The sequence below is a fragment of the Chiloscyllium plagiosum genome, chromosome 6, assembly GCF_004010195.1.
Source record: "Chiloscyllium plagiosum isolate BGI_BamShark_2017 chromosome 6, ASM401019v2, whole genome shotgun sequence".
In the NCBI taxonomy this organism is placed as follows: domain Eukaryota; kingdom Metazoa; phylum Chordata; class Chondrichthyes; order Orectolobiformes; family Hemiscylliidae; genus Chiloscyllium; species Chiloscyllium plagiosum.
The window spans coordinates 5,179,668-5,194,730 of NC_057715.1; positions in this window are offsets into that span (position 1 = coordinate 5,179,668).

Here is a 15,063-nt window from a genome sequence, read left to right on the forward strand (position 1 = left end):
CAATCTTGATAGCTTATTCACCAATGTGAAGGAGCCATGAATTGAACTAAGATGAATATTGTCTGAACTTTTAAAAATATATATAACATTATTAAATTGGTGCCAGAGTATAGGGACTTAAACAACTTTCACTGTAGCTTTTTGTAAAAAATACAAGTGACAATAAATAATGAGTCTGCTGAAAGAAACCATTTAACTTTGCATGAAGGCACTATTTCTTGGCAATCCAGATGCACCACTTGCACCTGAATCTACTTTCATTAAATTCTTGTACATGTATTTAGCAACTTGTGTAGCTGCACGTTCAAACAGATTGTGCTGCCATGTGATCTTCTCTAGTCTAGCACTTGCTAGCATGTTTTTAGTAACTGTGAAAAGTATGCCTTTGATGGAATGACCACTAACCTCCTAAACCCTTGCATACTTCCAATGCAAAATCAGTCCTGATGCCTTGTTGCATCCGCACATAGATGGACTGACCAAGACACAAAATATGAAGCCCCTATTATGTCAATGATTGGCTCTGAACAGCATGAATTGGCCTAATGGTTAAGTGAGACACTTCAATCAATTTTCAATGAATTTTCCACATGCACTGTGAAGGATTTCTTCACTGCTGTAAACACTATACAAGTCCTAGATATTGAAAGCAATACCGCATTGACTTGCTTAATCAACCTTGCCAGCTTATTCACCAATGCTTGTGATAGTTGAATCTTCAGCTGCATCAAATACTTTTTTTACCCAGCTTAATAAATTCCATCCTGCACTCAAATTTGTAATTGAAAAGGAACAATCAAACAAGTTCCCTCTCTCTTCAAAGTATTAGTTGAGAAATTTGCTAGTAGATTCTCCACCATCTATTGCAAGCCTACCTTCACTGGTTAATTTCTGTTTAATAGTTTCATGTGCTACAAGATCACGCTTATTGGCAACATGATGATTAAGGCCCAAGCCATCTAACATTGCTATGTAAATCTGATATTGAGATAAGTGAGATGATGCACCAGATGGGTGTATCATAACTATCATGCGTAATAATGGCTATCCTGAACAAATAGCCAATCACTGTATTTGATTCAAACGCATGGAAGGGTCTTATCAATTATAAATGATCTGTTAGTTATTCATTAAGTGTTATTTGAAATATAAAGAAATTAAGATAATTGAAATAAACATCAGTAACACCAGAAATGTTAAAAATCACACAACACCAGGTTATAGTCCAACAGGTTTAATTGGAAGCCCACTAGCGTTCGGAGCGACGCTCCTTCATCAGGTGATTGCCTGATTCCTGAAGAAGGGCTTATGCCCGAAACGTCGATTCTCCTGTTCCCTGGATGCTGCCTGACCTGCTGCGCTGTTCCAGCAACACATTTTCAGCTTCCAATTAAACCTGTTGGACTATAATCTGATGTTGTGTGATTTTTAAGTTTGTACACCCCAGTCCAACACCGACATCTCCGAATCATGACCAGAAATGTTTACTTTCTCATGTACTTTGAAGGAGAGGATTTGCTCTTGGTCCATTTTATTCACCTCTAACAAAAATTAAAAACAAGCACTTCAAAATTTGAAGCATGGATGGATCGCAAACCAACCATTTGATTTTTAAATTTGTAATGAGTGGTCTATTGAACTGAATAGAGCAGAAACAGCAAGCGCACTGTCCTATTCATATTCATTCCCCCTTTCCAAAACAAAATCAATTACAAAGGAGCTCACTGATGCCAGAACAATTACGTTTCCCCAAACTAATAACATGCTTATTTTGTTGTTGATAGGGTATTTTTGAAACACAATTATTTGCTGTTATACTCCATACAATAAAAACATGATTAAGCACAGAAGGAGACCCATTAATTTAATCTCAGTTCCCTGGTCTTTCCTTATAATTTTGTAAATTATTCCCCCTCATGCAATTCACACACTTATTTTGAAAGTGAATACTGAATATGTTTCTGCCACTCTTTTAACCTGTTGCTAATCATAAAAGCTGGCACCCTTTTCTTCCTCTTTGATTAACAATTCTTCTCCCAAAAGTTGTAACTGTCATTTTTTTTCCAGTCAAGTCACAAGTTTTTTTTTAAAATGAAAGTCAGTTTCATGTCCTCTGCATTATCAGATCAGGATTAAGATGCAAAGATTTTAGTTAAAGAAGCCTTTGTCCCATTTGTTGATTAAGCAGTAACAGTCTGGGCTGTATGCTCACTACTGTTGTAAGATGAATTTTGTTTACTTTCCTTACACACATTTCCTGACATTGATGACAGGATAATCCATTTAAAATTCACAAGTAACCTGAATACTATCAAAATCTTTTACACGCATTTGTGATGGAACACTTCAATGACAATATTGCAACACATATAACATCTAAAGTTATTCAGAAGCATAAATTGGAAAAAAAAAGGTGTTTCTTCGTGAGTAAGCAAATGTAAAAAAATTACATTTATTTCATGGCAAACACAAATGCAGCCACGACCATTCAATATGATCATGGCTGATCATGCAATTTCATTATTCTACTCCCACTTTCTCCCCATTCCCCTTGATCCCACTAGCTGCGAGGGCCATGTCAACTCCCTCTTGAATATATCAAATGAACTGGCCTCACTTCCCCATTCCTCTCTCCCATCCCTCTGCCTTGTCATCTCCCCATCCCTCTGCTTGTTCTCTACTTCTTGTCTATCTCTCCTGTTGGTCTCGTTATTTCTCTTTTGGCCATCAAAAGCTTCATGTTGGAGGTGACAATGGAAGAGTCAGGCTGGGTGCCATTGAAGGGCTATACAAAGCTTTTGAATTTTGGCCTGAGGCAGAGCAGTGTATGCCTTTGGAATCTGGACCAAAATCCTTTATTTAGCTCACAAGTTTGAGCTGTGCCCTCCACCTCCTGCTATTTCCACGAAGGCCAACAAACAGATCTCTCCCCATATGTGGTCACTGCAAAAGAGGGAGGAATCTCATATTTAGTTGGTCCCTAATTGATAAATTGCTTAGCCAATCAGCAGATCTATTAGCTCAGTCTCTAAAGCAAGCAATCTGTGGAGGCATGAGATGGAGTCGGTCAGGAAGAGAACAAAAACTGCATTGCATTACAAATATTGCAACTCCTTTCAGAATATCAATTCGCTATATTGTGTCGAGATTAATAAAAGCATCTTTTGTTTTAAAGTGAGGGGCATCATCAAAGGCATTCTTAGTCAAGATAAAAATAATTGACTCAAGTCAAACTTGAATCAGAAGGCCAGAGTTTGTTGAATTGTAAGTACTTAAAAGCCATTTACAAATGTCAACTGACACCCAAGTTTTGGATTTCTGCCCCAATTCCTGGTATCCACCATCTTTCAATCCAAGAAGTAAGCCCACATCCAGTACTCTTGACCTGACTGACTCAATTGCTGGGGAGAGGCATCACTTAGTTAACTGTTAAATTTTTGCAAAGTTGGGCAGGCTTCACCCTCTGGACAGTCGCAAATTAATATCTGGATTCAGCAGCCTATTGAAAGGATAAAGTCAAAAGGCCTTATCAATACTCGCTCCTTGCCAACGATGCTATGTCTGCACCCATTTGCACAATATACAATTTGTACAGAAATAAGAAATCCTGTAGGAACAGTGGCATGTGTGGAATAGCTTAAAATGCTTATTTGTAATTTTATAATAAAATTGTTATTGTTAGAGGTCTACGAAGGTATTGATTAATGAGCTCTTTGAAATGTCAAAAACAAAGCACTTGCTATTCCTTTATCATATGCAAGCAAATAGAGTAATTGTTAAAAAAAATCACAAAAAAACTTCTAATGTTACAAAGCTGTTCATCAATTCCTTTTCTGTATGTGTGTTCACATGGTTATCCTTATGTGAGAGCTTGGGTTCTCAACAAAGCCTCATCATGCCTGCTTGGTCCACAACCCACGCTCACTTAAAGGATGATCGAAGCACAGCCCCAACCTGTATTTGTAGGTGATGGACAGAGACCATCCTTCCCTCGTCCCCACCCCAGGAGCAAAAAAACTATCTCTCAGATGAATTTCTCCCAAGGTGATTGTCATGATCTGGGAGATGTTCCAACTCCAGTTATCCAACTCAGGAGAAAATTCCAGGCCAGAGGTAAGTATTTCCACCTTCACAAGGCAATGGTGGTACAGTCCTTCTTCTGGGCAGGAATCAGCTACAGAGCTTCCTCTTGGTCCCTTAAAACATATAAACAGAGAAACTAGGAGCAGGAATAGGCCATTTGGCCCTTTGAGCCTGTTCCACCATTCAGTATGACCATGGCTGATCATCCACTTCAGTCCCCTGTTCCTGCTTTCTCCCCATACCCTTTGATCCCTTTAGCCATAAGACATATCTATCTCCTTCTTAAAAACATTCAAAGTTTTGGCTCAACCACTTTCTATCACAGAGAATTCCACAGGATCACCACACTCTGGATGAAGAACTTCCTCCTCAAACCAGTCCTAAATGGCCTACCTCCTATTCTTAGACTATAATCCCTACTTCTGGACTCCCTGCTCAACCGGAACATCCTTCTCATCCTGTTAGAATTTTATAGGTTTCTATACAATTGCACCCCCTTGTTCTAAACTCCAGTGAATATAGTGTTAACCGACCTAATCTTTCTTCATAGAGCAGTCCAGTCATCTTGGAATTGGTTTGGTAAACCTTCATTGCACTCCCTCCATAGCTGGAACATCACTCCTCAGACAACACCAAAACTGCACACAGTACTCCAGGTATGGTCTCAATTGCAATTCCTGCCCCTGTAATCGAAGCCTCCTGATATGAAGGCCAATGTGCCAGTTGCTTTAAATAAAACAAAAACCTTGATGCTGAAGATCTGAGACAAAACCAAGTCTGACAATGGAGAGAAATCAGAATTAACATTTCAAGTCGAGTGAACCTTCTTCGGTTTCTGTTTCATTACCATTTGTCCAATTCGCCTCCTGTTACATCTGCAAGTGTCTTTTCAGTGACTGGTCTATGTGGACACCCAGGTCTCACTGCACCCTTTCCCAATCTCACCATTCAGATAATAAATTGCCTTCTTGTTTTTGCTATCAAGGTAGATAGCCTCATATTTATCCACACTTATACTTCACCTGCCACATGATTGCCCACTCACTCAATGTGTCCAAATGTCTCTTCATCTTCCTCAGAACTCACCCTCCCATCCAGCTTTGTGTCATCTGCAAACACGCAGATTTTACATTTAATTACGTCAGTTCCTCTCTTTCACTTAACCCTGTGTGCCCTGGTGTTTTTGGGACATTTTTTGTGTCCTGCTTCGTGAAGACTCAAACAAAGTATGTATTTAATTGGTCTGCAATAATTTTCTCCCCATTATAACTTTCCCTGATTCTGATACACACATTTGTCTCCATTAATTGTTTTCTCTTCACATTCCTAAGGGATCTTTCACGAGCAGTTTAATTTTTCCTTGCAAGCTTACTCTCATGTTCTATTTCCCTTATTTTAATCAATTCCTTTGTCCTCCTTTGCTGAAAGTAACATGCTCCCAATCCCCAGGCCTGCTGCTTTTTTTCTGGCCAATATGTATGGCTCATCCTTGGATCTATTAATCTTCCAGATTTCCCTTGTTAGCCATGGAAGGCCATCTTCCCCATTTTGATTTTGTGCCAGACAGCTGTTATAGCTCCTCCATGCACTGTTTTTCAAAGTTTGCCATTACATATCTATTGGTAGCCCTTTGAGCAACAATCACCAACTTATCATATCCAGCTCACACCTCACATCCTATCGTTTCCTTGATTTAAATTCAGAATCAACTACGTCACTCTGTAACTTAATGAAGAATTCTACCAAGTTTAGATTCCCACTTGAGAAAGGTATTTCCCCAACTTCCACTTATTTCCCATTTTATTTTTGTGATATGAACACTCATCCATCCAGATCAAGGGATTCTCTCTCACAGGTCTCTCCAACCCAATGAATGCATGGGACCATACCCAAGAGTCTTGGACTATGGCCTTGTGTTACTGTTGTTCTCAACTTTAATGGCTTTCTGCTATTACCTTCATGTCCACCAGCACTTTTCTTCTATTCTGTAAATAACAAGGCCATATCTATTTAAACACCAAGCCATCAGACTATCAGATGGACTGTAGAAGGTGTGTTAGATAGCTGGTACACAGTTGTTATGCCTGTTTGTTTTCCTGATGGCATTGTTGGTAGAATTCAACCATATTTTATCATATCATTTGTCAGAACAGCAAATGTTCACATACCAAGACTCAAAAGTGCAATTGTTCCCTAATGACAGGAGCTAAATCACTGTGGTATTTGAAAAACTGTTTTTTTTGCAAACAATAATAAACTGAAATTAAACTGTGTCGAGATTGTGGTGCTGGAAAAGCACAGCAGGTCAGGCAGCATCCAAGGAGCAGGAGAATCAACGTTTCGGGCATAAGCCCTTCATCAGGAATGATTCTCCTGCTATTCCTGATGAAAGACTTATGCCTGAAGCGTCGATTCTCCTGCTCCTTGGATGCTGCCTGACCTGCTGTGCTTTTCCAGCGCCACACTCTCAACTCTGATCTCCAACATCTGCAGTCCTCACTTTCTACTGAAATTGAACTGGGTCATGTTTCTGAACTAAGTCAATCTATTTTGCACATTCACTAATGAATTCAACATCAGGATCTAAGAATAAAATGGACATATTCACCCAAAATATTGTTATCACAAATACTCCCAAAATAATGCACAACAAGAAGGGTCAGTACAGACTTGTTGGGTCAATGGCCTCTATCTGGACTGTAGAGACTCTATGCTTCCATGGAGTATGGTTTTCATGGTATTGCACAGATTGTACATTTGCTGAACTAAAACCTTGAAAATAATATATTCATTATTTTGTTTAGTACAAAATTTGCATCCAGTGTTACAACCATTCATATCGATCTTCAGTTCTTAATTCTTAAATGCCATAGAGATGGAAAATTTCCTCCACTTATTCGATGCACCAAAATGGGAACTGCGTGCATTATAATGAAATCATGCTCCAAATGCACAATGTAAAGTTTTTCTATTGATGATGTCACTGTATTAGCTAGAATTATAATCATTTTTGAAATAAATTATATTTGTTTTGATGGAATAATATGACTTGCCAATAGGGTCCCTCAGCATAGTGCCCTTGGCCCAATATCTTCAGCTGCTTCATCAATGACCTTCCCTCCATCATAAGGTCAGAAGTAGATGAATACACAATGTTCAGCACTATTCACAACTCCTCAGATACTGAGGCAGTCCATCTTCAAATTCAACATGATCAGGATAATATAGAGGCTTGGACTGATGAGTGGCAAGGAGCATTTACACTACTCAAAGCCAGGCAATGACCATCTCCAATAAAAGATGATTTAATAATCACCCTAACAGATTCAATGTCATTACTATTACTGAATTCCCAATTAGCAACGTCCTGGAGATTATCATTGACCAGAAACTGAACAAGGCTAGCCAGATAATATGGCTGGAAGAGCAAGTCAGAGGCTAGGAATACTACAGCAAGTAACTCACCTCCTGACTCCCCAAAGTCTGTCCACGATCTACAAGGCACAAATTGGGAGTGTGATGGACTACTCCCCACTTGCCTGGTGAGTGCAACTCCAACAATACTTGAGAAACTAGATTCCATATGGGACAAAGCAGCTCACTGGTTGTCACCACATCTGCAAATATCCACTTCCTCCACCATTGATGCTCAGTAGCAGCAGTGTGTACCATCCACAAGATGCTCTGCAGAAAATCAGCAAAGCTCCTTACACAGCATATTCCAAACTAAAACCATTTCCATCTAGAAGGTCAATGTAATGGGTACATGAGAACATCAGCACCTACATGCTCTCCTCCAAGACATTCACCATTATCATTTGGAAATATATCATTGTTCCTTCAATATCATTAGGCTGAAATCCTGGCATGCCCCTCCTAATGTCATTGTGGGTCTAGCTACAGCAAATGGACTGCAGCAGTTCAAGAAGACAATTCACCACCATCTTCTTAATGGCAACCAGAGATGGGCAATAAATGTTGACCCAGTGAGTGATATCAACATCTGATGAATGGGGAAAAGACAACTCCAACATGTTTCTCAATTTCTAATAATAACTGTGAAGTTCAAGAAAATTGTTTGTGGTAGCAACGTGGTGTGGCTGGACCTGGTGTGTGCATTGAGTTTTAAAATATAATTTAATATTGAATTTATTGTGGAAACTCCACCAGCTCCAGTATAATACAACCTTCACTCCCATATCTGCAGTCCATAATAAATCCAGCTCCACACTGCCTTATTTAAGGAGGGGAAAATCCCTTGACCAGGAAGTGATATTTGATGTTCAATTAGTTTAATTGTTACCAGGGTAGTTTGCTGATATATACTTTTAATTATATTTCCTGCTCCTTACTTTGAATGCTCCCTCTTACCACTAATAACAGTCTTGACAATATCATTTCTGCCAAATTGAAAATTCCAATCTGCAAGAGAGGGGAATTGAAGAAACAGCTTCTTCTGCTTTTGTCCCAGCATCCCAACAGCAACTTAGCAATGCATCTCAGGTCATTTCTGTTTTGCCTTTGGGTTTAAATGCATCTGTGAGCAAATATAGTTGCTGCATGATCTTTGAAAAACTTTATTAATATAATTCAATAAAAAGTTCCTTCCTTATTCAGATTCTCCATTCTCTGTTTATGAACCAGTGGGCAGGATAATTTTTTTGACCACTTTAATTCTTTGAATTGAATTAAAAGTTGCAGCCTCCTTTTCTCATTCTCACTTTGCATTGCACAGATCAGGAGGGTACCAGCTTGTATTTCTGTTGGCAAATGTTTTACCTAAAATCATTGAAAACCCAAGACTGGTGTTACCTTATCACTATGTCATGATTTACCTTACAATCTAATCTGTAAGTAATGCACTGCCCTATGCATTTTGGACTTTTATCTAACTATATATTACACATATTAGCATGCATCAAGTGTGGTTTCCAACTTGCTTTTTTACATATATTCTAACAGCTAGTGGATAAACAGGCCTCTAGTACAATTATACTGTCATATTTGATGCATTAATCGATGTGGACGTGCAGCTAAAGAATTGCATTCAAAACAAAGCTATTAAAACTCCTTATTTTATATTCTTCATGGTCGCATAATCACAATCTCCTATCCAACATCAGATGATTTGCGATGGATTTAAACTTCCCTCTTAATACCATCTGGCAGGATAAAGTATCAGACTAAGGTCACAGGGATAAAGTGATTTACCCCACAAACTCCTTAATAACTCATGAATAAAACTTTTACCAGTATGCAAATAGTGGAAAAAAAACAGCTTTGGTTGTTAAGTAACAAATCTGTTTTTAGCTCTACTGCCATTTCTTCCACCTCGTTCCCATCATTATTTAAGGATTCCTGGTGCTTTGTTCTACTGCTTAGCAATCTGTCCTGAGGTCCCTGCCAGATTTCTAATGACTTTTCAATGATGGTTTAAGGAGTATTTGTGATGCCTCCCCAGGTCTTGAGAGTTTCTATCAGTCGATGTTTGCCACCACCAGCTTCATTCACTCACATATATAACACTTTTGCTTCATTGCACTGGGTGAATGTGCAACAATTCTAGTAAGGCAAGAAGATTAAATCGGTCTGAGAAAAATGTGCAGACTGAGGATTCACATTTAATTTGAATGTTATTAAGTAAGGTGTGGATAGTAATCAAAGCCGTGCTGCAATAACGTTAATTAGAAATTAATTTAATCAGGAATACAAATTTACTGTGTAGCTTCACAAGTTTAACCAAGATCATAATCACATTCCCGAGTTAATTAACTTATATATAACCACATATAATGAAACCAAAAACATAAATAATGCGCTGATCGTTATTCACTTTTAATCTATTTTTTTTCTGATTATTTAGAGCTTTGCTTATTACATTCACATTATATCTAAACAAAGCAGTAAAATAAAATTTCTATCACAGGTGGAACAGATTTATACTCGATAGTTTGCAATGAATCAAAGGAGGCCATTCAGCTCATTGTACTCATGCCAGCTCTTTACTAATGTATCCAATTTGATTCACTCTTACTTTTTTATCTTGTAGCTGTCTTTAAGCTTTAACTTTTGGTTCCTTTCATAATTCCTCCGTTCTTTTTCTGTCCCTACCATGGTCAATAACCATTTGCCTCCTCTTTGGCTGTACCACCAGCTGTAATCAGGCAGAGCTAGCAGGACTTGCTTCCAACTCCTTCTATGGTCTCAGTCCTCCCCAGCTCTGTAAACCCCTCTAGCATCACCAATATTTGAGATATCTGTGCTCCTCCAACAAGAAACTCTTTCATATCCCAAATCTTTATTACTCTTTTATTGGTGACCTTCTACTGTTAGGGCACAAATTTCTGGAAGTCTCTTCCTAAATCCCTCTGCATCGTTCCTCCTTTATCTCACAGTTGTCCTTTAAGAGGCACCTGAAAGCATATATCTCCTCATCAATATTGACCAATTGTCCTTGTAGCCTTTATATGGGCTTAAGGAGAATTTGTGGTTATGTAAAAGATAATGGGATCAATGTCAATATGTATGTAAATGTGGAGGATTATATCGTAAATTTGTATCCCTGATTCAATTAATTTCCCAATTAACTAACACATGGGTTTCCATATAGTTTAGCCAGGTCATTCGAGGGAAAAGGAATGGATTGGATGAGTTTAAACCAAACTCATTGTTTGAATGACAAAATTTCATTTATTTTTGTGCTTTTTTTAAGCCCAACCATTTAATGTTTCACTCGTTTGAAGCTTATGAGATGGTACAAAAATGCTAATAATGTGAGGTAAAGGGAGGATGACAAAATTACAGGCAGAGAAATTAAAAGTGAACAAAAACAGAAATTACGACAAAACCTAAGCAGGTCTAGCAGCATCTGTGGAGAGAAATCAGAGTTAACGTTTCAAGTCGAGTGACCCTTGAGATGGTATTAAGAGGAAAGTAAAAGGGAATTTTAAATTGTGGTGTTCAAATTTCTGAAAGGTATGGTAGGGTAGACGTGAAGAGATTGGGTAGCTGGTTGGTGGATGGTTAACCAAAAGACACAAATATAAAATATTTGTGAGATGAATGAAAATGAAGTTGAGATGAATGATTGTCATTAAGCAATTTATTAATGTTCTGCTAGAAAAGAGCATGGAGGTAAAGTCAACAAGGGGAATGTTGAAGGGGAATTAGATGTAGACTTGGGAAGTAATAATTTGTAGGTGTATTGAAGTGGGCAGAGAAAATAGGACTAATTAGATCACTCTTTTGAAGAACAGGCAAAGACACCGATAGCCACAGGTATTCTATGATAAGAAAGGAAGAAAAAGTTAAGATTATTTCCTAACCAACATACATTCCAATCACTCAAACAGAATGCATAAACTGGAACTCTTAGAACATAGAACATAGAACATAGAACGAATTATTTTGTGTCTGCATTATTTTAATGACATTCACCTAACTACCTCAGATGGCAAGTCCTCATCCATTGTCCTTTCCATTGTACTTTCTTAGATAGTACATCTCTGCAAAAACTTCGAATTATTTTGTGTCTGCATTATTTTAATGACATTCACCTACACAGTATTTTTCTCCCTTGTTCACTCTGCTGGAATGGGCTTTCTGCAAACTGCCGGAAAGCCTGGAATCATTCACAAGCAACACACTGTAGCCATTGCTGACCAGCAACTGTGACCCCTGGGAGTGTTTGTGGAAGATGTAGCTGGCCACTATAGTGATGCTCCACTAGCGATGTTACAATCAGTGCAAGGTAAAAAGCACGGCAATGGCACCCACGATGCCGATCGCTGCCAAGCACCTGAATGCAGTCAGTTATCATAGAGTCATACAGCATAGAAGCATGCCCTTCAGCCCACCATGTCTATGCTGACCAATATACACCAATCTCCATTACCTGCACTTGGTCTGTAGCCTACTATGCCCTGCTATTTTAAGTGCTTGTCCATGTGCTTCTTAAAAGTTGCCCCCTCTGATGACAGATGGAATTTTTTCAGACTGGAGGGCTGTGGCCAGTAGAGTGCCACAAGGATCGGTGCTGGGTCCACTACTTTTCATCATTTATATAAATGATTTAGATGTGAGAATAAGAGGTATAGTTAGTAAGTTTGCAGGTGACACCAGGTGGTATTGTAGGCAGCGAAGAAGGTTACCTCAGATTACAACAGGATCTTGATCAGATGGGCCAATGGGCTGAGAAGCGGCAGATGAATTTAATTCAGATAAATGCGAGATGCTGCATTTTGGGAAAGCAAATCTTAGCAAGACTTATACACTTAAGGGGGCATAGCTTTAAATTAAGGGGGGGTAGGTATAGGACAGATGTTAGGGGTGGGTTCTTTACTCAGCGAGTCGTGAGTTCGTGGAATGCCCTGCCAGTAGCAGTGGTGGACTCTCCCTCATTATGGGCATTTAAGCGGGCATTGGATAGGCATATGGAGGATAGTGTGCTAGTGTAGGTTAGGTGGGCTTGGATCGGTGCAACATCGAGGGCCGAAGGGCCTGTACTGCGCTGTATTCTTCTATGTTCTATGTTCCATGTTAATGGTAAGGTCCTAGGGAGTGTTGTTGAACAAAGAGACCTTGGAGTGTAGGGTCATAGCTCCTTGAAAGTGGAGTCACAGGCAGATAGGATTGTGAAGAAGGCATTTGGTATGCTTTCCTTTATTGGTCAGAGTTATGAGTACAGGAGTTGGGAGGTCATGTTGTAGCTGTTCAGGACATTGGTTTGACCACTGTTGGAATATTGCGTACAATTCTGGTCTCCTTCCTTTTGGAAAGATGCTGTGAAACCTGAAAGGGTTCAGAAAAGATTTACAAGAATGTTGCCAAGGTTGGAGGATTTAAGCTATAAGAAGAGGTTGAATAGACTAGGGCTATTTTCCCTGGAGCATTGGAGGCTGAGGGGTGACCTTATAGATGTTTATAAAATCATGAGGGGCATGGATAGGATAAATAGACAAAGTCTTTTTTCTGGGGTGGGGGAGTGCAGAATTAGAGGGCATAGGTTTAAGGTGAGAGAGGAAAGATATAAAAGAGACCTAAGAGGCAACCTTTTCACTCAGAGGGTGGTTCGTGTATGGAATGAGCTGCCAGAGGATGTGGTGGAGGCTGGTACAATTGCAACATTTAAGAGGCATTTGGATGGGTATATGAAAAGGAAGGGTTTGGAGGGATATGGGCCAGGTGCTGGCAGGTGGGACTAGATTGGGTTGGGATATCTGGTCAGCATGGATGAGTTGGACCGAAGGGTCTGTTTCCATGCTGTATATCTCTATGACTCTATGACATTCCATATTTCTACCACCCTCTGGGTGAAAACATTTTTTCCTCAGATCTTAAACTTATGCCCTCTGGTCTTAGGCTTATCTTCCATGGGGAAAAATATTCTCATGATATATTCTTTCTATGCCTCTCATAATGTTGCATGTCTCAACCAGATCCCCTTTTGCCTCCTCTTCCCCAGGGAAAGCAAACCCAGCATAGCCAGCTTGTTCTTATCACTGAGACTTTCCTTTCAGTTGTATGTATATTTTGTGAGAAGAAAAGAAACAACAGTGGCTTTACAGTTCATTTTTAAAAAAAATGTTCACCTAACAAACAAAACGTATCTTAATTTTGCCAACCCACCCCTATTGTCTCTAAGAGAGAGAGATAACATAGATAACTGCAATATGTTTGGGAGTTGCATTTAGTATTTCATTATTATTCAAGGCCATGCATTTTGTTTGATGCAGTCCCCTGACATCAATGAGTTAATATTATTTCCCATCCCCTTATGTATATTTTAAAGGTACCATTGCATCGCTAAAGATGCAGACTTTTTCAGGTTCATAAATGAATTTGCATTGCATTCAACTCCAGTCACCAAATGTTTCTACTCTTTATATTGAATCTGTTCCTAATACTGATGAGGTATGTGTCTTAAACCAACAACAATACTGACAAAAGACACAGTTGATGTGTGAAAGGTTACAAATGATAAGTTTTTAATGGTTAAAATATATTTCACAAGGACAATAGTGAACTACCCTGCCAGATGTAATAGCCTTTGAATGGGAAATCTCTCTCAAAGTGATTGTGTTAATTTCTTAACAGTCCTGGAATCCTCTCTGTTCCAAGATTTTCACTGGCAGATGGTTTAAAATCCAAAGTGCAGACACCTGCTGCTTTCTTAATTTTTTGAAATGAAATGTTACCTTCACGAAACATGGAAGAAGCCTTTGAGGGCGCTTTTATAGACAGAGAAAAGGAGCACTGTGGTAGATCAATGAAATCCATTCTGTTGCAAAGAGTGATTGTGTGTTTCGCTGTCTAGTTAAACAGTCAAAGGGCTTCGCTGTAAAGGGACAGAAAGGGATAAAAGATTCATGTGGCGTTTCCCCTTTGTATTAAATTGACCGCACAATTTCTCTTGAAAAAGGGAGAAAGGTTACTCCTTCAATATAATAACCTAAAACTAAATCAGACAGTGATGTATTGAGTTTAACGAACTTTTAAACTGTTTCATTATGCTTCATTGGGAAAAGAAATTCTGTTTTCACTTCTAGATACAGATCTGCCACTTAAAACTCCTTACATCTGTTAAACCAACTTGCTATTGTGTCTGCAAAATATGCTTTCAGTATTTTTGCAGTCTTACAGGATAATAGCATAGCATTCATATCTGATGGGTCTGTAATGGGCCACTGAACTGATGCAAAGCAATTTTGACTTCACAATCAATGCAAACATTGCAATGTAATTTGAAATAACTCAATCAACTCGCACTATTTCAGTTTTGCATTTGCACTATAATATAATTGCAATTGGTGTGAGGTTTAAAGGTTTCTCAGGAGTCCAAATGACAGAAATAATGATTAAACGTTTGAATGCTAACGGAGCTCTGATTGACATGCGGACTCTTTGTCAACAGTAAAATCCTTTGGGCCATCAAATGCCAACAGAATGGAGTTTGTTGAATGGATAGATGTGAGTAAAGCT